The sequence below is a fragment of the Thunnus albacares genome, chromosome 1 (genome assembly GCF_914725855.1).
Source record: "Thunnus albacares chromosome 1, fThuAlb1.1, whole genome shotgun sequence".
Classification (NCBI taxonomy): Eukaryota; Metazoa; Chordata; class Actinopteri; order Scombriformes; family Scombridae; genus Thunnus; species Thunnus albacares.
Window position 1 is genome coordinate 7,754,721 of NC_058106.1, and position 26,849 is coordinate 7,781,569.

The following is a 26,849-nucleotide window of genomic DNA, read 5'->3' on the forward strand; positions in this document are numbered from 1 at the left end:
CTGTATAAAAATATGGATGTAGTTACCGTGACGTCACCCGTTGGTTTCTGAAGAGCGGTTTTGAAGCTCAAAGCGCGCCACTCCGGCCGTCGCCATCTTGGCAGTGCGTGACGCTGCCTAACTCCCAGCCAATCAAAAATGGGAAAAGATTGGCCATTGGCTGAAACAAACAACCTAGCGGCTGGCGGACCTGTCACTCAAAGCAGCCATGTCCTTCATTATTCATAACGTTACGGCTTAATAAAACTTAAACGGGTGAGTTATAAAAACATTAACCCCCGGACAGTTGTCATGAACTGAGAAATTAGCTATAGAGATCAAAACCGTTTTTTGTACCAGGCTGTAGACACGTTTATTTCTGCTGTAAAGTTGGGCATTTTAACATTTTTATAGTCTATGGGATTGACTCGCTTTTGGAGCCAGCCTCAAGTGGCCATTCAAGGAACTGCCATTTTTGGCACTTCGGCATTGGCTTCATTTTACAGCCCCAGAGGTTGCCGCTTGATGAAGAGACGGGCAGCGAGAGGAAGTAGAGTGTGGGTGAAATTGTGTAAACGTGACGGACTGAGTAGCGATGTGTGCGCAGTGTTTACAAACAAATGTGTAGTTTGTGTCTGAGATTATCTACCCGACAGTTTATGCCAGGATACTCATGCTACATATTTTCTACGAGCAACTGAAGACACTTCTACTCGAAGTTTGTTGTACAGTTGTTCAAGTTTGTTTGTTATTAGCTCATTAGCCGAACGTGTGTTTGTTAGCATTCATTAGCAAAGTGAATGGACTCATAGCCACTATAACTAACACACGAGTGATTTACTAGCATTCATTAGCACAGTGAATGGATTTATAGCCACTGTGTAGCTAACCCAGCTTATGCTAAAGGCTTTAGTTAATCGTTTTCGACGTGGAAACCCTGAGGATTTATCGGACAGTGCTATGAGCTATTAAGTCATCGCTCAGAGATACTTTTCACTACATGGGCCGGACCCGCTATCTTGAGACTTCAGCGTGTATCCTGTTCCTTCCCGGAGACCGAGGCTGGTATAAACTGCACCCTGTTCCTTCCCGGAGACCGAGGCTGGTATAAACTGCATCCTGTTCCTTCCCGGAGACCGAGGCTGGTATAAACTGCATCCTGTTCCTTCCCGGAGACCGAGGCTGGTATAAACTGCTGATTGGAGTCAGACTTCATGACCAAGGTACCACATTTTATTTTGTTGCTCTTTGAGTGAAGCGGCCAAATAGCTTTGGGCCTCTCCGTTCACAAGCATCAGGCCTGCAACGGGGTTATTTTATTTATTTTAATACCTGTTGGCTTGTATGTGGCGTGTGTGCTTGGTGAATGTGGGCCCATAAACTTTGGTATAAATTTAAACCCAGAGTTAATCTAAATTTCACTTTGAGTGCCTTGTTTTACATTTGAAGAGAGTCATCGCCATAACTCAGTTATTGAAAGAGGCTAAATATTATTTCATTGTTTTTATATGGGAAATTTGCAAAAGTAAAAAAGAGAAGTTCATTATTTCTTAAACTAATTCCAGTGTGATGTTTGGTTATTTCTTTAACTAGAGGTATTTAACAGTGGATATTAGTGGCAGTTTTGTTTAAAGGAGTGATACACCTATTTCATTGCAGTAGTCTAATTCATCAGGTAGATTACAGTACATCTTGAATACAAGGGTTAAATGAAAGTGAGCCTAATAAGTGTAATACAGTTCATTAGCAGTGAATAAAGGAACCCAAGACAAATACCAAAGTATATAAAAATAAAAGAGAAACAGAGTAACATCTAAGTATTATTTATTGTACATTAAGTTAGTTGATTTTAAGAACTCAAGGCCCTTCCCTGATTAGACCAGGGAAAATACATGAATATTTAGTATTTAGTTGAAATGGTGTTTCTGGCACTCAGATGAATGTAAGTATAATATTTACTCTCATTTTAGCTCAGTTTTGGGTCTCCACTAACTCCTGAGGGAAATATCTGCCTCTTTAACTGCTAAATGCTCCACTATGTTTACATTTTTTTCTGTCTATCATTTGGGCTGAAAATGAGGTTTTAGAGACCAGTGAAACTGAATCTGAACAGTACAGTTGCAAGGCCGTAAAACAGAAACAATCAGCTGAAAGGTGCTAAAAAAAACTCTGTAGAGCTGCAGAGTCGGTGATAGATCTATCTGAGTTTGTCACTACAAGTGACACCTTTCATATGCAAGTAGCCATGTGATTCATGGTTAATATAAAAATATTAACAATCTCAGGAGTTGCTTAACAGCTCTGTAATGTAGGCAAGTGAAGGCAGATGAAGCCATCCCTCATCGAGAGCATGTCTCAGGATTACATCCCCTCTTGCTGGGAAGCATTTAAATTCTCCTTTCGGCACAGTGACACTTCAATCTTTCCCCTGTAATTACACATTATTAATGTTATGTAATTTGGCAAGACAGAACCTTGGACGCAGTGACACAGTTATTGACATTAGCTGGTGATGCTTCTTTCCTATGGCTTCAATGAAAAGGCCGTGCCTAATTATGGTCCGATTAGGGTTTTTATCTCTGAGGCTGAGTGTGGTTCTGCTGACAGCACATGGACGCAGCTCCGCACTCTGTTTCCAGAGCCAGGAAGCTCAATATTTTCATCATGTTAGACTATATTAGAGCTTGTAATCTTAGTAAGTAATGCATCATCTATTCAGTGGTTGTTGGACAGTATCAGTCTGTAGATACATAATTTTCAAATGTCCTCTCTCATTTTATCATCTGACAACTGAGGAATACTCAACACATGATTGATGTCTGCACAGTGAAAGTGGAATGGCTTGTAAAGGCTTCAGAAGCGTTGGCCTTTATTCATCCAGAGAAACAAAGACACAAGTTTTATCACCTTTAAAGAAAGAAAGCAGAAACTGGAAAATGCTCACCATCTTCAGAGAGCAATAAATAGCGGAGTGAAAGATGACATTCTGAGATGTCATTTCTATCAGTAATGGCTTGGTAGCGCTGACATGTTAGCTCTCTATTGTAAGGTAATTGAGGTATTATTACATTGTGAAATTGGGTCACTTTTATCCTGGGAGGAAATAGGCAACAAGACAGCAAAACTTTATTTCATAGAGATTGCCATCAAAAGCACATAGAGCTTTGGAGAGATGATCGATACCCCAAATCAGAAGTAGTGACTGTGGGTCGTGACCTCTGAGATTATTTCAAAAACCCTGTGGTTTCTTTGTGACCTTTTGTAATATATCATTTTGTCATACAGTTTTCTTGCATTTTGTTTTTATGGGTTGGAACTGTTTCTTTTTTTTTTGTTTGTTTTGTTTTTTATACTGAAGTCACACTTTTGTGCCAATAATGACTGTCTATTATTCTGATCATTTTCAGAATCAGGTCAAAAATTGCTTCATCCAAACTCATATTCAGACCAGACAAAAACATGTGCACCTGAATAGTAGAGTAAGATGTCTTTAAATAGAGATAGAAATTTCCAAAAACATTTCAGAAAAAAATATCTAATCAGATAATATAGGCGCAACTTCAGTGCTCTGCCTCATCAGTTTTAAAGGATATTTTCGTTAATTCTTATTCTGAAATTATTTTATGGCATATTTTGTTTTCATTTGATAGCTGAAAGTGCAACTGCTGTTGGGGTTATGTGGTATGTGTGTTCACTGGTAGGATACCAGGGCAGTATTAACAAAACTCCAACTCAGTGAAAACTTATTCGGAGAAGAAAATGAAGGTGAACACTGAATTGATGATCCAAACTGTCTGCTGTAAACACCCATCGCAGTTTACAGACCAACTTCCTGTTTAAACTTTGACCTACTGTACTCACTGTAGTTGTGTGAGCATGTTTTCCTTTACGATGAGGCATCATTACTGACATTTAGGATGCACAAACTTTTGGTTTTTATCTCCCAATAAAATGGAGCCTCACAGTAGTACAGGCAGGCACAGAAGTCATTTTATGGTCACATGTTCTATACACCCACCAATCATGTATATCTACGAGAGGCAGATCATCTATACTGTAGGTAGGTTCAGTCTGCATACAATAATGCTGAGTTCTGTCCTCGCTGCTACACTGCTGCAGGCCTCAGAAATTTGCTTCAGATATTTGTCCTGTCTGAAGTGGATTAAATAATCTGGCTAAACTGTCAATTTGTTTAAAACCTGGTTGGTCACGTGAGCACTTTGTTGTAGCAAGGTCACCATGCTTCCAGATCTTAGCAATTCCTTTGGTAAGTACAATGTTATCATAACTGATGTAAATAACGGGCAAAATTCTGAAAATACAACCCTAGTAGTAATAAACCAGAGTTACACTTTAACTGCAGTGACCTTCCTCAGTATTTTGGAAAGTCTACACTTCTTTACTTTGGCTCTGTCTTGCTTTGGCTGCAGGATGACCCATTGGCAACCATATTAAATACACACTGAATGTTACACAGCTATTTTATTTTTAGTTACATGCGTTTGGATGAACAGTTGTTCAGCTAATATGAAGCCAAGGTTATAATTTTTGTTTTCAAAAAGTTACTAATGAGATACCATATTTAATGCATTTGTTTTTATGTCAACTGGTGTAGTATGATGACTTACAATTACTTCTACATTACTGTGGCTCTCTCTGTGGTGAGCTTGCTGGACCTGGACTGTAAAACCCTTTTGTTTACTGAACATTTCCAAGCAAGATTGAAAAGCAAAAGCTGTACCCAAGAGTGAACATCCAAGGATAACTCAGATCTTAAGGTTGCACCTCCACAGAAATAAATATGCTTATTGCTGCCAAAACATGTCTTTGAGCAACTATTGCAAGGAGATATACGTGTCAAAGTAAAACATCAAGGGTTATACAATGGAATGGAAAAAGCTGATCCTGGGATATGTCAAAGGTTATCCATATATCTTTTAAAAGCAGCAATGCACTGTCATTTCCAACCCCTTGTGGGCCAGGAAACAACATATCATCTAACCCTTGAGAGCGTCTAAACATGCCTGTGCACTGCAAGGCCAGGGTGGCATGAAATCAGCCACTCTATGTGTAAATGGACTGTTGGATTCACAGGTGACTGGACACTGCTGTCATTTTGAGAGAGAAAAAAAAAATCGAAACCTTCTCAACCAATTGACAGACTCAAAACAGAAGTACTTATGTGGCTTTGTCTCTGCACATTTTTTCATGGACAATTCCAGCAGCGTGTCCTTAAAGTTCAGATAATTTACTGAGCAGAAAATGCAGCATGTGTGGTGTGAAAAGCATGGATATGGGTATATGTACCTTTATTACAGCCAGTGTTTCTAAGCTATTGCAACATGTAAGCAAGGATAATTCAATAGTATGCAGTGTATACACAATACAGGATGTACAGTAGATGCTGAGGTGAATATGACTGCCTTTGAAAACAAATTCAACCTCTTGGAATTTTAAATTGTGGCTTTTTAAAAATTCATGTTATTACAAGTCATGGTAAGGTATTTAACTTTCATTGTGCAAGACATTTTTACATTGCATTGAAATGCTGGATGCATATTCAGGGCACATTAAACTACTCAGAAAATCAAATATTAAACCATATGACTCAAATTAGGCTTGAATCTGTGCCTGGAGAAAAAATTCAGACAAAAACAAACCCACTCCAACTGTAACTTAATATACTGAAATCTAATAAAGGAAAATACAAATACCTTAATCTGTGCCCCCTCAAAAAGCTTGTTTTTTATAGTAATTTTGTCAGCAATTTATGTCATAGTGTCAGTAGTATCTGCTAGTGGAAGTATTTTCTTTAAAAATATGAGGCTACAAAATGTTTAGTTCGAAACTTTTGTGTGTACAAGGACAGCAGACAGGCCAGTGGAATAAAATGATATGTTCAGTATAAAGGCACATTGGTGAGGGCGAGGCCAATGGTTTTGCAATATCATGATCCGCTCTCTATTTGAAATTTCACTCTGAACGTGATCAGACCTTCAGTTGATGTAGGAGTTGTGGCCCACAGTTTAGGTTCATATTTTTCAAATGGTAAATGGACTGCACTTGTATAGCGCCTTTCTAGTCTTCTCACCACTCAAAGCGCTTTTACGCTACGAATCACATTCACCCATTCGCACACATTCATACGCTGAATTGGTACAGGGGCTCCATGCAAGGTCCCAACCTGCCCATCAGAGGAAATCTAATCATTCACACACTGATGGCACAGCCATCAGGAGCAATTTGGGGTTAAGTATCTTGCCCAAGGACACATCGACATGCGGACTGGAGGAGCCAGGAATTGAACCGCCGATCATCCGATTAGTGGACGACCCGCGCTACCACCTGAGCCACAGCCGCCCTCAAGTATGTCTTAAAACAGTGCTTACATGCCCACATGTTCATGAAAGGGTTTTTTGATCTACATAATCATTCCTTCTGTCCATACTGACTGTGAGGAGATCCCTTCCTAAAGCAATTTCAAAGTAAGAGATGGGGGGGAAAAAAATCCATGGCCCTCATTCTGTGTAAAAATGCATTCTGGTGTTCAACAGCAATCTGTGTTTGACAAACCAAGTGGGTATATTCCTTTGTGTTACTGTGCTTCTGCCGTGGCTTAGCAAGGAAACTGTCAAGGAAACACAAAGTGGGAATTTCATTTTAAAATCATTGTAACTTCAGAAGATATCCAGTTTATTTGTCTAACCCAGACCACAGAGGCCTCATATTACATTGAGCTGAACTTTAAAATACATTTTTACACAGTGTGAACACTGAATTTTCTCCCCTATGACATACATTGAAATTATTTTAGGAAGGGATCTTTTTGTAGCCAGTATGGACTGCAACAACATTGACCAATAACCCTTATGACCAATAACTTATCTGGTGTTTAGTACTGTTACCTTGCCAAGATCATGGCTGTGATTGGAGACCTCTAGTTCTAAGTTAATATAGCCTGGCTCTAAACATAGTTGGTAATGTTAACAATGTGTTTACAGATGCCAGCAGAAATATTTCATCAAACAGTAGGCAAGGCTGTGACTATGTACTGGTACTTTCCACAGACAAACAAACCGTGGTAGAGTCTCTCGTAGGAAGCACACTATGACTGGTTGCCTCGGAGTACCAGTACCACGACCACACATGCTTTTTGGAGGGATTATAGTGAGTCAGTGTCCACCATGTCCTCGAACACCATGTAGCCATGAGGTCATGCCCCACACAAACGCCCCCCAACCACTTACCTCCCCACTCTTCTGTTGCATGTGTATTTGCCCTTTAAGAAACTTGAAAAATACAGAAGACCCAGAAAAACTGACTCTTGATGTAGAAGTCACAGCACCTTGAAGGACCATTGTGTCTTCACAATGGGCCATTTCCTATATAGACTTACAGCTGACAGTGGAATGAATGAAGTCCCGTTAAACTCTCAAGGGAGCAAAAAATTCACTCTAGTAGCAGCAGGGAGCCATTTACTGAGAGGGATCAAGTGATTTCTCAATTCTAACAGTTACATAAAATGACATTTTGCCAGAAAAGGACCACTGAGAACCAGTTGCATCAATAACAAAATTTGGTTAGTACAGCAAACTTTTACTGTACATTTTATTGTAGAAAACATGCAATGTCCATGAATAAATGGACACTAAAATTCCACTCACAATTATGTTTCTTAATCAGATTATATGAAAAATAAAAAGCCAGTGATGTGAAACAGGACAGGATGGATAATAGAGTAGACTGTGCCTGTATTCTAAGTGACTGCATGTTTATAGTCTATGAATTCAAGTGCCCCCTCCTCTCTTATCGCTCCTGCCTACAGGCTTCTAAACATAGTTCATTTATGCTGGAGTCTGTCAGTCAGTGCTATGGTGTGGGCACTTCTCCTGCAGGAATGAAAAATTTTTAAAAAAACATCTTTTGGTGAGTTCTGAAATTTAAACATCAGCCTGCTGTTAGTATAGGCCAAACACGGTCAAACATCCAATAAAGGAGTGTAAAAATTGACAGATGAAGTGATACCAACATGATATAGTCCTTCAATGTAATATGAAGTCTTAGATAGTTCAAAAATAGATGTCCATGATTATATTTTTACATTAAGTGCAGCAGAAACCTTATACATAACCAAGGACACATTTGTGCAACAAAACACATCAACTGCCGGAAATTGATACTAGACTTTGATTGCTATCGAATTTTCTATGCTTTTAAATGGTTGGTAAAAACAGGATAGTCCATCATTGAGGAGCTTCATGTGCAGCCTTTGATATTTGCTCTTTGATATTGACCACACAATCAATAGAGCTTTCCTACTATCAGAGCTGGTAATATTACTCGATTTTCACAGTTAGGTAATATTAGTCCCTTAAGAGCCTACCTATTGATCTGACCACACACAGCCTTTTTACTATCAGGAACACTTCCTGGGATCCAGTATGGGAACTATGCTACTGTCCAGTTAGTGAGGCAGCAGCAAAAAGCCTGGTTTTCATCTTCAGAAAATGTCTTTCTTATTATCTCATAGTATCTGTTATTTGCCAAAAGTAATTAAGGCTGGGCTGAAATCAAGGCAGGAAAATGTTAATCATGGAAAGACAATTAACTATAGTTGACTGAGATATAGTAATTAAGAGTCTGTTTGAATGAACACCAAAGTTAATATAATACACCCCAATTTGTACATAAATGATGGGCACTGATGTGTTGGCTGCCTCATATCTAATGTACTGCAATAATGTCCACACATCTGTGTCACTGTTCTACTGTACGTTTGTGTGACATTATGCAACCTTATCTGTGAAGTGAAGTTTTGTGAACATTAGCACCATGGAGAAATGTTTTCATGAGTGGGTCCAGGTTTTGTTTGTATCATACACACACACCAGGACGCACATGGGCAACGTGAGTCACAGTCTACAGCTGTTTCATGCTAGTCTGCTGATCAACAGTTGGTGGCAATCATGCACAAAGAAATGTAAGTATGCCATCAAAGGCAGTGAAAAAGAAGACTGCTACTAAGTAAACATGACTATAAACAATGCAGGATTTACCATATTTTTAAAAATCAGATTTGGAAATATTTTATGAGGAAGGTAAGGCATCTAACACAATTGTGTTGTATTTTGGTGGGTAACACTGAATGCAATCATAACTTTTGTTGGTTTAAAGGGGACATATTATGTATATTTCCAGGTCTATATTTATATTCTGAGCCTCTACTGGAATATCTTTGCATGATTTATAGTTCAAAAAATTCCTTTTTTATCTCATACTGACCCTTTACACAGCCCCGTAGTTCAGCCTCTTTTTGAAACAGGCCGTTTTAGCTCCTTTGTCTTTACGATCCCCTTCCGATGGGCCCACTCTGTTCATCCATATGTGTTTGAGCCGAAATCCGATCCAAAATATGAGTGAACAACACAACCAACACATGGAAACCCTTAGCAACAACTTTAACAACCAAGGCTACTGAATGGACAGCTGTTTATGGGCATGTGCTGACATCAGCTCGTTGGCAAGGTAGAAAAAGACTTTGCAAACAAAGCATTCAGGGCAGATTGAATTTGGACTTACAGTGAGCATTTCTACAGGTTTTGGAACTTTTACCATATTTAGCATGTGTCATCATAACAGTAATAACAGAAAACCAGAAAAGCATAATATGTCTCATTTAAAGAAACTCCAAAGGGCACCTTTAAAGTGAAAACAATTAACATGATTTTCATGCAAGTTAATGTCACTCCCTTCTTCTCCCTGCTAACTGATACCATGTAGTAATAATTCAACCTGGTGGCCAGTTCATGACAGGTAATACTGTACATTTGCTGTTCTAAATACTTGTTGCTCTTTACCAGGAAAATTCTCTGATATATGATAAGTAATGCATTTCATAAAGAAAATAAAAACCAACACAGGACAAAGTAAAAATGAAAAAACACAACAAGGTAGTGGCATTTTATAATTCCATTAGTTAGACATGGACAGAGAGAAACCATACACATTTATCTTTGTTTGCTGTTTGTTCCTTCTCTTTTCACTTTTACTTATCCTGTACAGTCAGTCTCCTGTTTATACAAAGATCACTTTCAGTTCAAGATACTGTATAACTGCAAAGTTGGAGTGAGAGAATTTTTGTTTGCTTAAAACACCAAAGTGACTTAGCAGCAGTGCTTCTGTGCCAAAGAGAATCACTGAACTAAATATTTACCACCACCAACAGAGCTGGATTTATGTTGTTTCTGCTTCGCTCCATCTGTTGTATGTCTGCTAGCAGTTATGCATGGATTTCCACAAGTGAGTGGGTGAGGTTTCTCCTTTTCAAAAAAGTATATAATTTCTGTAAAGATTCCAGTAACACCATCCAACTTTGTGTAAGAAAAGGCTAAGCCTCCAGAATGGACCAAATCAAACAAAATAAGTTTTGCTGTAATCTGTCTGAAACTTGATGTGCTTCTACTGCTGTTTACTGAGGCAGAATGGAAAACTTACTGACTTACTAACTTACTGAAAAAATACAGTGTTAATTGTTGATTTGCAGTTGTGGCAACCTAACAAGAAATGATAGAAAAGGAAATGTAGAACAGAGCCATAGCCAGGTCATACTGAGGCCATGAGTCCAAGTTCCCCCAATACACCCCCTATATCTTATTTATTCAGCCAACTCGTCAATTGTACTTTCTGTGAAATATCCCTCCCAAAGTGAAGTTCTAAATGATGTTTCAAAATTCTCCAGAATTGCTTTCCTGGTAGTGTGGAGGAGTAATGCTGAAACCTTTTATAGGGCTAGATATTGATCCTCCTTATTTCTATAGTAATGAGTATCAAAAAGGGTCATGTGTGGAAAGCTGGTATTGAATGCTTGGTCACATTCTTTCTTAACCTTGTTTTCTTATTTTTTGACTCTTTGAGACTGGATATCTCCTCATTTAAATCAGCAATTTTTTCTAACTTTAGACTATATTTTCTTTAGCCTTTTATCTAACACTGATGTACTGAGCAGCATTTTTTTAATGGAAAAAAGGTCATAACCAGCCCTAGTTCTTTCTTAAAAATAGTCAAATTTATGATACCAGGTATGACCATGTTGGAATCTGTAAATCAACCATGATGTATCGATTCCACCAAGGTTGATGAAAAAGCACAAATTCCCAGATTAAAAATAAATAAATAACACTAAAGCCCAAATAGAGAGCTGACAGCATAGAATTGGTAAAGGTAAGCACCTACTGAATGTCATGTAGTTAAATGTATGCTGGGGAGTTTTTGACCAATAGTGGCGCTATGGAGCAAAGTTTTAATTAACGGGTACACTCCTGTCGACTACAGGACACGATAATGCAAATGTGTAATGCGTGTAAGCCATAAAACACAAAGAAAAAGAAAACAAACCAATGAAACATCTTGAACAGACTGACAAATGGCTGGAAATGTTTTATCACTTTCTGGCTGGGCCTGCACATCATTGTTTGCCCAGTGTGCTGGTAAATGAATCTGGCATTTAACGTAAAGATTGTCCATGATTAAGACAGGGCTAAATGTCATCCCTCAGGTTAGTGTTTGAATATTTACACTTGTGACATATGTACATTTGACTTTTTTTCACACATATATTATAATTTTTAATTTAAATGTTTAATTTCCTAATTTAATTTAACTTTATCTTGAATTTTCATCCTTTATATTTTCTCATTTTCACATTAGTCCTTTAGCACAACCTCGGGAGCACGCCACATTACATTTCATTACACATATTACTTGTGTATGTGACAAATTAGGCTTTGAATCCTTGAGATCAACCACTGATTGAGAGTTGCTGGCAGAAACGTGCCAAGAAACAACTGTAACGTCACTAAACAAAACAACAAAAAAACATCAAACACAGATGACCCAACCATCATACAGAGCCCTGCTCGTAGATACATGTTCCTCACTCAACCTTTTTCACCGTAGCATAATAAAGTAGTGCATGCTCCCAGTGAAATCGTAGGCACATTTAATAATTTGATCAAGCAAATCGTTTTAATCTCGCAGTAAATACACAGATATAATCATCTCCTTGTCTCCCTGAGTTAAGAGAGGAACAGTCAATTCATGTGAGAGGATGGGTGAGTGCTTCTGTGATAAATTGGAATGAAATGCAAAGCAGCTGGATCCGGACTGACAGCTCCGAGTCAATGAGCAGCCAGGTATAGAAGCGTAATATCTCCTAAGAGTCTATTTTTCTGACTGACAGACAAGTTCACCCAGGTTACTGTTTTCACTGCGTAAGGTGATTCTTCAAGCGTGCAGAAGCAGGACCCTCTAAGGGAAAAAAGAAGAGACGATACTGTCAAACCGCTCGTTGAGGAACGAACACACAAACATGAAAAGTAAGATTGAGACATGGATGGTGCCGTTTAAAAAAACTGACACAGACACACTGACTGACAATCATCAAGAAACTGTTTTGCAACAAAAACTACTGCTTTACAAGCTGTATTTTCTCTTGTGACTAGTCTTATTCTGTTCACTGGCTCGATTAATTTTATTTATAATGATTGTCCTTGTGCACTGAATGCAGAAAAGCAAGTATTTCCCACTGGAAGGTAGTCTGTGAGATGACTGGTATTTTGCATTTATTGAGCAACCATAGCTGCTGTTTTCCACAAAGAGCAGAAGAAAATGATGTTTAATGTTTAAAAGATAGATTCTAAAGTATCGCTTAAAGCTTTAAAGTCATCTATCATGCTCACTAACAACTGAAACTTGATAAACATGAAATAAAAATGAATTTGTGTAAACAAGTCGTTGTGATTTTATTTCATAAAGGCTTTGGACTTCTTTTTTTATTACGTCATAAACAATAATTTCTGGTCACATTAACATACTAGACATTATGTTATGATGTGACAAGAAAAGGTTGCCATTATAACAAGATGAGATATTTTAAATGATTGGTTTCTTATTAGAACAAGGTTGGTATGTATGAGAAAAAAAGTCATAACAACAGAGAATTTTGTTTACTGTACAAAGAAAAATATATTGTCATTAAGTCAATCTTCTTGTTATAAGGATCTCATTGTTTTACAGACCCACTTCTTCAAACCTGAGCCATGAACAAATGTCATTATTTGACAGGGGAAAACTTCTGTTATCTCTTTGTCCGACTCTGGAAAAACAAACACTGATTTCTTCACCATTCTGCATTTGTATTTTACAACAGGTCGCTGCATCCTCCACGTTATGAAATTCCCACCAAGTTAATGAGCAGAGACCCCATGACTTGTCCAAACAAGCTGGAGGCTTGGTTTATGCATGCTGTGTTAAAAATGGAAATCTAAATTGTCATGTTTCAAGATGGTCACATTTTGAAATCAAGTTTGGGGTTTCGAGATGTTTGGGGTCAGGTAAATAACTGATAAGTTAAACCTGCATTCATTGATTTTGGCTGCTCGGAGGCAGCACAACAAGCTGCAAACGCAACATCAACATATTATCACCTTGTAAAGTTGACATGGTGAATTTGTTAGTGAACTGTTATTTTCACATGCAGCAGACACAGAGTTACATTAGCATTCATTTGGAATCAAGTTGTTTTTTGGGGGGTTTTTTTCCCACCAGATAAGTGCAACTCCAATATTCACTCTGCTTTAAGCTCTGTTTTGGTCTTTACCAACTCCTTAGAAAGAAATTGTGAAACTTCAGCTGCTTAATGCTCCAATTTTGTCACCAGATAGTCACTTTTGTTGTGTGTCTGTTGTTTGGTGCTGGGCAGGTGACATACAACTGGTCTAACTTTTTCAATTAAACAGGGTTAATGAGTGGTGGGAGTGAATCAGAACAGAGCAGCTGTGGAGCGTAAAACCAAAACATTGAGCCAAAAGATGCTAAAATGCTGCATAGAGCTGAGGGGAACTTCAAGGTCAGGTGATAATTCTCTGTGGGTTCCTCACTAGACACCTAGTCATTTTTTTTCAATTTTTTTATATGAAATATTGATTAGTGCAGCTTCAAGGTTAGGCACGGAATGAGAAATGAGAGCAAGACTGCGCTCACCATTGGTAATTAAAAACTAAAGATACTCTAAAACCATAAGGTCTACTAAAACTATTTGCCAAAAAAAATCATAGTTTTGTACTGTGGTTGATAAAGCACCGTTTAGCCAGAGTATGTACTAGAGCATTTGTCTCCTACTGGGCAGACCTCACTGGTCTGTGCAGGCAAATAAGAGAGCAGGCTGGAGATTTATGTGCCGCACAAAGTCAAGATTCTGCTAATGTGGAAAGGCATGAAATTTAGTTTTAAAAGTGTTATTTTGCCTTGTAAATCTAGTAACTACATCTCAAGTGGTTGCTGCTCAGTTGCTGCTTAGATGCTGCTCAAACTACTCAGATGCTCAGATTACATGGAACAGATTGTATCATACTTACAAACACACACAAGCAGAGCACAGGGCTGTTGTAAATGATGCGTGCACAGTAGTTATTTTAACAGGGATCACTCTGTACCCCGCTGCCATTTTCAGCTGCACTTTACAGTCAAAGCAACAATACACCTGCTTCATAAACTAATTTCAGCAGGACTTTTCAGTGTGAACAGACCTACTGTCTGTTTCACCCCAGTGAGGCTGGCTTGGGTAAAAGACTTATTTCTTTTTCTGGTTCACTGCCTCTGATTCCAGCTCTGTATAAACATCTAGCCTCGCAAAAAGTCTACATCTTGCAAGCTCAGTTTTTGCAAGCTTAGATATTTGCCTAGAAATCATTCACTGTGAATCGATTTGAGCCTGGCAACAAAAGCTGGACCAATCAGGAATGCAGAGATTTTTTTTTTTTAATTTTAATGAATGTTTCCAGCATCTTGTTGTGAATGAATTATTAAAGATCTAAAATTCAGGATGATTCAGCACATGCATGCTCTAGTTCTCACCTCAAATCTGTTTAGAAAACAACTGGTGAAATTTGACAGCGTTTCACAACAGCAGTCATGTTTTTCCAGTCTGAAACCCTGAAGCGAAACCCCAGACTAGCACAGCACAGTCGTGAGTTCACCCAGTCAGGTGCAGGAAGGGTTCAGACTGCTGTTTCAATGAAGGAGAGCACCTGCCAATCATCTCCTGGGTGGTTAAAGAAGAAAGATAGATTGTAAACACACATAACTTTGCAGCACAGAGTTGAACTGTATTTTAGTTTTGAGCAGGTTTGACTTTGCTGCTGCTTGCTTCCTTAACACTACCTTCCAGAGCATCTTCATGTCCCCAGCTGCTCTATATGAATGGTTTGATTTAATGGAAGGGGCCTTTGGTAAGTGTTCAAGCTGTGAAGTTCTCTGCATTCAGTGATTGGCCTCCATCCCCAAGCTGCTGCAGCTGCTGTTGCTGCTGCTGCTGACATCGTCAGAAGTCCTGATAATCTCCCGGTTATTGAGTCGGCTGTTTTTAGGTGTGTGGTAATTCACTGAACCTCAGAGATCAAGGATTACAAGACACTTTGGGCCACTGGCCAAGCTAAAAAGGCAGACAGATGGGAGGGAAAATGAAGCTAGGTAAAGGCCTAAGCACACATCTTAAAAGACAGAGGGATATAAAAGTATATTTATCATAAATGCTGATAAAAGTCAGCTTGAGTGGCAGTTAATGTTAATGGGGTTTTTTTTTACCTGAAAAACATGCAGAGAAAGTGGAAGTAGTTTTTCAGCTACAGCCCTAGCAACAGGAGCAACAGCCTTATTGCCTGTAGTCTTCCTCTCAGGCTTAGTGTTGCCAGATTGGGAAATTTCCAACCAATTCAGCTACATTTCATGTAAGTGGGTGGATAATTTTTTTTATTTCAGATACTTTTTGTACCATTTAGGTTTCCTCCGACAAAACATTCAGCTATACTCCAATAAGTTGGCCCCTGCCCTCCACTGAGAGGCACACAAGGCAGGACACTGACTTTACACGCAGTGACTCATGACTGATGACCAACAAACACAATGACATTTCTATTTATTACAGCTAAACTTTTCCTATTATTATCAATGGATGAAAAAACAAATGAACAAACAAAGATTTAGCTACTTTTAAGCCATGGTTTGATTTGTCAGTCAAAACTGGAAACACTGCAAACGACAACCTCCACCAAGAAGTTAGGGCATCCTGTATGTAGCCTGAGAGGCGAAATACAGGGCAAACAAACTCAGGTAGCACTCGTTCCTGTTTATAAAGTTTAATTTTATAATTATGTATATATAGGCTAGTATTTAAATTTTCTCTCTCTCTTTCTCACTGCACTTGTACCTGGTCAGCTACTTGAAAATTTGTACCACGGCTCTTTCAGAGTCACTGTCCTCTAACACGTGATTGTCTCGCCTTGCTTATAAGTCGATTTGGATGAAAGCATCTACCAAATAACATTATGTAAATGTGTAAATCTTGCTGTGAGCTCACAATATTGAATATAATAATGATAATAATAATGAGCCGACTCAGATGAGCATATCAAAATTGTATCCACTCCGCTCTTCTATAATCTGGATTATAGTAGCAGGACTGTCAGAGGACAATAACTGAGTCACTTTCCAAGCAAAACCTTCAAACATTTTCTAATTATCTTTAGATTTTCAACAGTTGGTCGGACAAAATAAGACATTTGAAAACGACTGAACTTTGGATTTGAAAAAATGTGATGGGCATTATTTCTGACAAAACAATTCATTTATTAACAAAGAAAATAATCTGCAGATTAACTGCAGCCCTATTTTGTTACAAACAAAAAAAATCTATGCAAGTTTTTTTGATTTTCTTCAAATCGTGTTTTTATATTTAATTTCTGTATGATTTTAACATTTACTAATTCTAACACTGAAGAATCAATCAAAAGCACTATCTGTTCTGGTATTACTGTAAGTGCTTTCCACTATCTGTATTCAGTCTAGAAAGTAAACAGTGTAATACAAACAAAGCAGATCAAATGACAACTTACTGTTCTGTGGAGAAGTATCATCTCAGAGAGTCTGAATTAAACTCAGTATACCTGCAGTGAATAAGCTCTCAGGGGATTAGGAAAAGCTGGAGGGTGACAGCTGACACCAAGAAAGCATATAGAAACAAATAAACATACCAGAGTACAGGACACTTGAGAAATCACTGGGTTTCATCTATTGTCCCCACTTGCAGCCACTTCACCAGCAACTTCACTGTGTTTCATGAAATTTTTAAAACCACTGTGTCCCATTTTTAAATGTCCAGGTTAATTTGCCCTATTTCCTTTACACATTGGAACTGAGCAGATCAGTTTTTGTGCCACAAGATGCAGTGAACCTTTGACTTCAATTTCCTTGTGCTGGCAGACGTAAATTAGAAGACTGTTTCAACGGCAAGTGCAGCTCCCTGGCCTCCACTGGCCAAGGCTTAGATAGAAGCTGAGGGAGGCTGGTGTAGTTAGTGAAGGATGACTCTGAACCCTCTTCATTTAGTCTGTTTTGGTCTCTGCTTAGGGTTTGTCATTTGAAAAGCCTCAGCTCCAACTCATCACAAGGTTCATATATATTCAACTCTATCTGAAAATGATATTCACATGCCTTCATGTATGTTGAAACAGTTTTTGGTTGCTGTAATTGTCCCTGGTTGCAGTTCTTGCTCTGCATAGAAATGTATTCACAAGTTCAACTGAAGCTGATATGATTCTTTAGCAGTCTGAGTTACATAAGTCAAGTGGAGATCTTGTTATGTCTGTCTGGTGAAATGCAAGGTTGATTAATATCATGTAATAAGATTTTAGAAATTTGTGACATTTGCACTGATGGTTAAAGTCACAGCACTCCTGTTTTTATCTCAAATAAATATTAGAAAAGTTTTGAAAAATCATAGCGATATGAACTTAAAAACTTAAAATCCTTGCAACAGCCCAGAATAGCACTTGTTACAATAATAACAGCAAGTGTGTTAGCAAAGGTTACAAAAAACTTTAACTGCAACCTCAACATACATTTATCTAACACATGTTGACAGTGCATCAAAGTGAAAGCAGTTAATCCTGCATTAATTGATTTTTTTCTTCAACCTTGGGGCAGCACTATGGAGCCCCTGAGTGGTCATAGAGAGAAAAAAAATATAACCAGGCCACGTTTTACTACATCACGCAGTCAAAATGCTATTGCATGCACATGAGATAAAATTTATTCCCATGTTTTGATTAATTCATGGGCACAAGATACAATTTGCTCCCACCTTTCTGGTTAATTTGTGAGCAGGAGTTACAATTCGTCTCCACATTTTAGTTAGGCAGAGAGGTGAAGGAGTGAAGGAGTCGGTTCAGCTGCTGATGATGTTTGACAAGCGACTGATGGCTCCACAGGACAAACACCAATCCTCTAACAGTCAGATGTTTTAAATCTATTGTCATCCTGCTAAATCTAACACAGACAGGAGTTATTAATATATGTATAAGACTGTGCTGTCTCTGATTTCAGACACTCTTTGGAATATGACCTCTTAATTTTCCATTTGAAAAGCTGCAATAAAAAAAAGACACTCCCATCACTAATCACAGTCATATGCTTATAATAATAACTTCCACTTTGTTTCACAAACACGTCAAAATAAGTAGAAGTGTCATGACACTTACTATATGCTTGTTTTTAATCTTGCTTTAAATGTATTTGAGGTGTTTTTGCCACAAAAAGCGTTATATAAATAAAGCTCATTCATTCACTAATTAAGATAAGATAAAGCTTTATTCATCCCCCGTGGGAAATTTAGGTGCTACAGCACCAACAGATACAGGATAGCAGCAGAATATAGTAGCTTATATAAAAGCAGAATAGAGTAAATAAACACTAAAGATAGAAGCAAACAATAAAATGCAATAAAGCAATAAAATGTAAAAAAAAATGTACAGTGTTAGTATACAGGGTGTGCAGGGATGTGTAAGATGTACAAATGTGTAAATATGTGTAAAATGTTGGATATGTTTAATTTATGAATGTGCAAAATGTGCAGATGTGCAAATAATTATAACTGTCACACAATACAGGTAAATAATAGGTAAATAGATACTACATGAATCAACAGCGATCAAATGTACAAATGTTCAAATAGAAAATAAAATAACTGATAGCTATATTGAGTCAATCATGGCTTTGCAGCATTGGAACACAACATTATAAGACATTGCATTGTTAAGGCACTTCTTGGAAATATTCAACATTAAAAAAACTAAAGACGAGTACGTAGAGTAACGAGCACACATGCCCTCCCAGACACCTAGTCAATTAGGGGACAAACATCATCCCTCAAAGTGGTATACAACTCAAGTGCCTGTAACCCACTTGTTGGAAACCCCAAACCTCTCTCCTCAATTAAGATTGAACATAAATCAAAAATATCAGTGTCACATGGAATTGAATTTAGGAAGTTGCAGCCTTCTTTGCAGGTAGATAAGTCAGTCTCATTCACAGGAACAGGCAGGTCTTCAGATTCCCACAAGTGAGGTGCCAGATACATGATGCCAGGTATTCCAGAGGGCACATTTGTGTTTGTGAGGGGACAAATGCGATGGGCATTCCAGATGTTGCTTATATCATTTAACTTCTCCTAAAAAGAGATATTGGAGAAAGAGAAAAAAGCCCAGAGAGGAAATATCAATATTTACCATGCTTAAGACTGTTGTCTTGCCAAGTGATACATTGACATATGTCATGAGGGTCATTATAGTAATGATACGAAAGTTAAGTAAACTGCGGTTGAATTTCATGATATGGCTTAACTGGTTCTCCCCCTCCCCCAGCTCTTTATTCTTTGCTTTGCTTGCTCCTGTTATCTTACTTCTTTCTGTCTCTATATTCTACATTCTCTTCCCATGTCAGCTCTTCCCATTATCCTCCGTGAAAATCCATCTGTACATCCATTAATGTATATGACATTCAACTTAAACTTGTCATAGGAGTCTAAGTGCCATTTAAAGTTAGGTCCTTCAGAAAAGTACTGCCTGTGTCTGAGACATCGTCTCCGGCGATGGTGGGAGTTTTCAGGGTCGAGTTGTGCATTTTGTGTACATCCATCAGTAGCTATGAAATCATCCAGGGCCTTGCAATTGATTTATTATGAGGTCAGTTATCTCTGCCAAATCTCCGCATTGATATGACCTTAATGTCTGCCTTAATAACAATGACTAATAACATTACTAATAACAGTGCCTTGACTAGCAAGGTTCACAATATGTCTCCATAATGCATCCCAAACTGAAATTAAACTTAATTATTGAATCCCTATCCATAATTACATGAAAAAATACCAAACAAATGTAGCTAAAAACTGTCTTGTTGAAATTCCTCCTTCTTGTCCTCCTGGTTTTATGAAATTATGATTTAGTAAAACAAGTACACAAACAGGGTTGGGAGGGTTACTTTATAAATGTATTCTAATACAATTACTAATTACTTGTTAAAAAATGTAGTCAGTAACCTAATCCAAGTATCACAATATTAAAGTAACGTAACTTGATTACTGTCCGTAACTTTTGGATTACCTCAAAACCAAAGATGCAAATGAAGACAAGAGAAAAGAAATATCCATAAGATGACTTTTACTTAAGTGTGTTCTGTAAGAGAACAGAACAATGTAACCTTGGAAAAGAAATCTTTAGCATCAAAATGTGTCCTCTACTCAGCGTACTTTTAAAGAAAAACTAGTTTTTCATTAAGCAAATTCAGGCAGTAGCTTATAGACCTACAATGAAAGTACACAACTCATGATGTGCATTACAGAGAACATTCTCAGGGAAAGCCTCTGACGAAACAGTGCCTGGACTTCACTGTGTGAAGCTATCACACAAGCGTTCTGTATGTTGCAGCAGGGGGGAACCCCCGCCACGTATTGGCTTTGTCCTTCTCCACAGCTCTTCTCAGCGGAATGGCAGTGGCAGACATATGTGGCAGCATCATGGGCTTCACCTTGTCCTTTTATTCGGTTCTATCTGCGTGATACATCTGAGTTTTCTCTAACTCATTCAGTATTGAACGCGCTCAGCGACCAGTGACACACTGTCAGCTCTGGGCACATTACGCACACACACAGTCTTCATGGTGGAGAGCTGCTGTGTGCTCTACAAGCGGTCACATACTCAAGCCCTCTTTTAACTTATTTGTACCAGTCTTTGGGACTGCCACAGTGCAGAACGACTGTCCCTGCCTACTCTGTCAATATAAGTTCACTGTGTGTGAAGTGTGTGTATGTGTGCCCACTGTGCGCACCTGTGTGTGCCATGTGGTATCATCCTTTACTCACACCATCATGTATCAGTGAGTTATTTTGCCCTCTTGTTCCTGCTCTGCTTACATCTGGAACTTTTATAGTGCATGGTGGTATATCCTTCTTTATTTTAAAATGTATTTTTAAATTGTAATCCTAATAATCTGCTAACAATCCCTCTTCTCATTAAATGTATTGATAATCTGATTACGTTTTTTTTCTGTAACCTTAAAGGAATACAGTTACCTTTTTACCTAATTATGTAACGTCGTTCCACGTATTCCGTTACTCACCAAGCCTACACACAAACTGGAAAAAAAAAATATGATGTGACCACTCGGGCTCTGTACAGCACAGCAAGCTGCTAACAAAACACTGACATACTGTAATTTTACATTTTGTTATAGTAAATGTTTTAGCAAACATTTGCCAGCTGCCTTGGAATCAGGCCACCTGGTGAGTGTAAATCCAATATTTACTCTCTTTTAAGCTCTGTTTTAGCCTCTACCAACTCTTTGGTTGCTAAATGTTCCACTATGTTCACCAGCTAGCTGCTAATTTTATCTGTCTGCCGTTTGGTGCTGGGCAGGTAGTGTACAATGGTTTTATCTGAGCTTTTTCAGTGAAACAGTTGCTTACCGCACCCGGAAACATAGCTGATGAGAGCGGTGAAAATGAATCTGCCAAAAACAATGAGGTGAAAACACTGAAAAGTTCTGTAGAGTGGAGGGGATGGTAATTCTCTGTGTGTTTGTCACTGTGAGGGACCACTTTCACATTACATGTAGTCATCTGATTCATTGTTATTATAAAAATATTGATTTTTGTGGTTCAACTTACTGCCCGTGTGTACACTTCTGCAATTTCCCAGAGGAATGGACCTTTGTGACAGACATGTCAAATGAGCTGACCTTTAACTTCTAAATAATTCAGTTTTGATAAGAGTTTAACCATGGATTTGTTTACAACCTGTCTGATGGTGTGGCATCTCTTGTTGTTTGCCTTCTGGGACTCCGTCCTCTTCCTGGAGGAGTCTTCCTGCATCTCAGCTTGTACTGTAGGTGTGGCAGGAGGTTGCTTTCCTTCCCCCGGTGGGTTGGTCATAGTTTCATTATTGTTGTCATTATTATCATGTTGTTCTTCACAACCGTCCCCCTGCTGTTTGTGGTATTAAAGGACTAGCAATCAATGAGACCCTGCTGTTAGTGGGAAGCTAGCTAGGAGTCATCTACCCTGGGTGTCTTGGGGAATGAGGACTGGGTGTCGCAAAGTCAAAATTGTGCTTATACTGTGAGTCTTCTTTAATTGTCTTCATTGCACTCTTGTGTATTTATTAACTAGTTTTTCATTTGGTTCTGTGTTGGCAACCAAAAGTTAACTGTATTAAAACTATATAGGTTCCTAACACAGAACAATATCATACTTTTCCCCACTGAAAGAATTTGCTACATAGCCTGTAATGTTGAATGAAGCACATACTGTATGAGCCAATTATATGGATTTCAAAGAACAATGATACAAGATGATGACTGCATTTCACACTGGAGGCTATGATACACAAGACAAATGTGGCCAGCAAAAAAAAAGCCTCTTAAAATGCTATTGAAGTCCTTGAAACCCTATTGTTTTAAGCAATAAATGTCCTCACTGTTATGAGCAAATCAATGACTTACCATATCAATTAACAAATATCACTTACTGTAGAAATTATATCCCCTTTTGGGTGCCAAGGGTGCCACGTTGACAAATGATATGGTACATGTGTGTATGTTTTCAATATAGTGCAACAAAGTCTGAATACTTCCACCACCAAATTTCTGGTAAAACGAGAGCTTATTAACTTGCTGTTGTGGGAAGGTATACTGTCTGTAAAATGACAAGTGAAATTCAGAACACTGTGAATGCAATTTCATATAACCTCCCATGATGCCGTCTGCACCATGCAAGTGAGTCATTCAGATATTGAACAAGTGTCTTTCTCAACCAGGGGAGTATTATTATGCATTATGTATTATTATAAATACTCAGTCAAAATGGTCTAAGGCCATTGATGCAATAATGTCCTTGTATAACTATTTTATTGTATGCATTAACAATGTATTACACCAGGTGCACCATTATTTTGGCAGAGCATTTGTATTGATGTAATCCTTAACCTTGGAAAGGGATTTTTTGCTTGACAAAACTGGATGGAATTTTTTCTAAATAAAGCCAAAATATTTTGTTGTTAGTTGGGCTCCCTTCATCCACTGCATGTTATACCCTTTTTACGCTAAAATTAGTGCATATATGCAGGTTTTTTAAACGTGGGTAAACTGTGGGTAAAGTGGGCTAACAGCTAGTTAGCATGGCTAGCATTGTTAGCATAGTCGTGCCATGCTGTGTGTAGCCCATAGACTGTATAAAAATAATGTGTAACCACAGTAATTCTGGTTTAACAGCACCATGCTGGGCAGGTGAGAGGTGTGTTTACGGTGTTTGTGTAGCCAAATCACTGCTGTAGGTTGCTGTCCTACAACACCTAAGAGCATTGGAACTCTCAAGGTTTTGACTCAATATCTAGCTTTCATTATAGGTTCAACGAGGGAGAGCAGTATCTAGTGACCCAAGGACAGAGACCAGAGCAGAGTATTGGAAAACAGCAATTATTTTTCCCCACAGTTCAGCACTAACACAGTATCAAGGGTAAAATACCTTAAAAGCTGAGAAAATTAAATTATTTTAAAGCTAGACAATAAAACACTGTTCACCAGGATAATATGCCTTAAGATCTAGAGTCGTTAAATTATCTTAAAGCTGAACAATAAAACCGTGCACCAGGACAATATGCCTTAAAAGCGGAGGGAGCCAAACCATTGTAGAGCCAAGCAATACAAGCTTAAAAACTCCCAGGATACAGTGTCCTAAAATTGAAGGGATGCAATATCTAAAATTGCTATGTCTAGGCTAGCAAACCTAAGAGCAGGACACCGAGACAGGAGGCAGCAAGCAGTGTTGGAAGATAATTTTATGTGCAAAGTTGTCGCTGGGAGGCTTGGGCCAGGGTCTGGGCTGGTAGCTGGGAACCTGGAGCTTCGGCTGGGCGTGAGGCTGGGCAGAGGGAATGGAGATTGGAGCCAGGCAGGGGGATGTGCTGAGCAGGCACTACTATTTACTGAACTTGTTGTAGCCAAGGAACTCCCAGTTAGGCTGACACTAGTACATCTGTTATATCATAAAAACTTTGGTTACTCACTTGCTCAGGCTGAGGCTCCAGCCTCACCCCGCAACTGTAGAATCGGGCCCTTAGATACAAGTATTGGATCAGCTCCTTCTCAACCAGTATCCATTGGGTCTCAACTGGCATCCTCCCGGCCTTACAAACACCCCCCTCCCACCTGTAGCTCCACTTCCTAGTTACTGATTGGTTCTTCAATGTCCTGGCCCCGACTGAGGATTGGCTGTTCCAGCTGTCAGTCCTACTCTTCGTTCAGGTCAAGTGTCCAATTGATTGCACTTTTAGTCCGGTAGTTGGTACACTACAGCAGAAAAAAAACTGTACAATCCAAGACAGTTCAAAACAATCCCAAAACCAATTAAAGCAAAATAATCCAAAATACCATGAATAATTCAAACACAGCAACTAATAAATATGCATGCAAAACAAACACATCAAATCAAGAATATTCTGCCGTGTGACATTTGTCTGCTCTGAAAGACGTCAAGGTGCAGGTAGTAAGTCACACAGCTGATGGACTGTTAGCCTAGCATGCTAATACATATGGATGTTTACCTATGGTCTCTGTGTAATAACAAAGTACATATTACTTTATTATAGAGAGACAGTCCGTGAAAATATTGATGAGACCATATGTTTACAGACATCCACAGATAGAAACAGATGAAAGAGCAGCTGGAAAAGGGGCAACAATTAGCATGTCCACCCGGGTGTCATGATTACATCACTGCTGATCAGAGTTGGAGAGTCATTTGACCTGGGAATGAATACAGATTGTACCCTTTCCCACCGAAGACAAAAACCAGATGTTAGTGGGTGTTAGTGGTTTTTTGTGTCCATTGTGAAAGGGGCCTTATTGTACTGACAGTAAACACAGAATTTAGAACTGGCCGATCGACTGGCCAATTATCCAATGGCTAGTGGATCCATTGTAAGGGGGTGCAAATAGGTTACTGTCCATCACTCCATTGGAATAAATGACTTTGGGTCATCAATTCAACAAACACAGGTTCACTTCTTGGCTGCAGTGCAGAGAATAGGCAAATATTCCATTGCATGTTGCCAAAGAGTAAAACAGAATCCTGTGTGTGGCAGACACTAATTGCCAAATCTGAATGTAACACCAATGCAGTGAAAACACACTTAACTTTGTACTTCAATCCCACTGGGGTGGTCAGCATAACAGAATGCAGAAACGTCTGTGTGCACCGAGGCTGCACTAATGTATCAAACACAAGGGTAATTCATTGCAATTAGCGGCGACTCAATTAGGTAAGTAATGTCACCACAGCCCCTGATGAATGGCAATCTAGTCAAAGACATGAGTCGCATTTTCTTTGTCTGAGGGGAGTAGGCAATTGATATTCAGAGACAAAGGGACTACAAAGCATTATGACATTTTAGACACGGGATATTTAGAATAACCTTGCTATTTGAAAAAAAAAAATTGTTTGGTGTGTCAGTGTGGATGTGTGCAAAAGCACTACAGTAGTTCAGATGAAGGGTTAGTGGCTACATCTTAGCTTGTCCTTTGAAATGGCTCCATTGTGAAATGATTGATGAGTTTTGTTAGCTGCAATGAAACAAAAAACAAGTTTATTTGAGCAATAGGTCACATTTAATACTTAAAGAATCCAAACACTATACAGCTTAAACATAAATTACACATATGAAAGACAAAATTCATAAACTGATGGGTTAGGGTGTGGATGTGTGTCATGGCTGTTCATACAGTTATAGGAGTTTTTTTGTAGTTATCGATGCATTGAAAATGACCTTGTGTTGTCCACTTTTGATTGTAGCTTGTGTATTTATTCCAGGGAAATGCATTCTTCCATGAAGAAACTGATGTCTCTTTCTGGACTCCTGACTGCTGGCTAAAACTAGTCTGTGGTGCTTTTGACAGTGACAGTATCATCATCAACAAGATATGACTCTCTGGCAATTGTGTTTGAAAACACTGAGCCTGTTGGGACCGTGGCCTCTCACAGCCCTAGTGTCGCTTTCTAGTGGCCTTTCAAGGGCCGTCAGGTAACTGCTGTTGTTGAACCAATAAGATACATAAGAAAAAGTTGTACTGGAATTTTCTGACAAATCAAATTTCAGTCATTCATAATTCTTCCACACATAATACTTCATATAATCATACTGTCAAACTTACTAAATTTCTCTGCCATTTATAGCCTTTATTTACTAGTGTTAATATCCTTTGACAAATACAGTAAATTAGCAGATTTTGTACTATCAATATATTACAAAATCTGGGACACTGACAGCAGAAGTACAGTCATGGAAAATCAAGATTGGCAAACAAGTACACAAGATACTAGGTTGAGGGGCAGTACTGGATAACTGATTAACTTGATATAGCAGTTTTCACACATGGAATAAAAGAACATGCTAAAGACAACAGCTCAAGACTTCATTCTAACAGGC

At 38.5% G+C, this 26,849-nt stretch overlaps 1 long non-coding RNA gene across 1 annotated transcript in view; it reads left to right on the forward strand.

Annotated features, from left to right (window-relative positions):
* Positions 1-445: 445 nt before the first annotated feature.
* The window catches only part of LOC122991997, a 39,566-nt gene continuing 13,162 nt past the window's right edge, over positions 446-26,849 (forward strand). The window contains exon 1 of the long non-coding RNA XR_006405966.1: positions 446-1,202. This is a non-coding gene — a long non-coding RNA (uncharacterized LOC122991997). The remainder of the gene's footprint in view (positions 1,203-26,849) is intronic.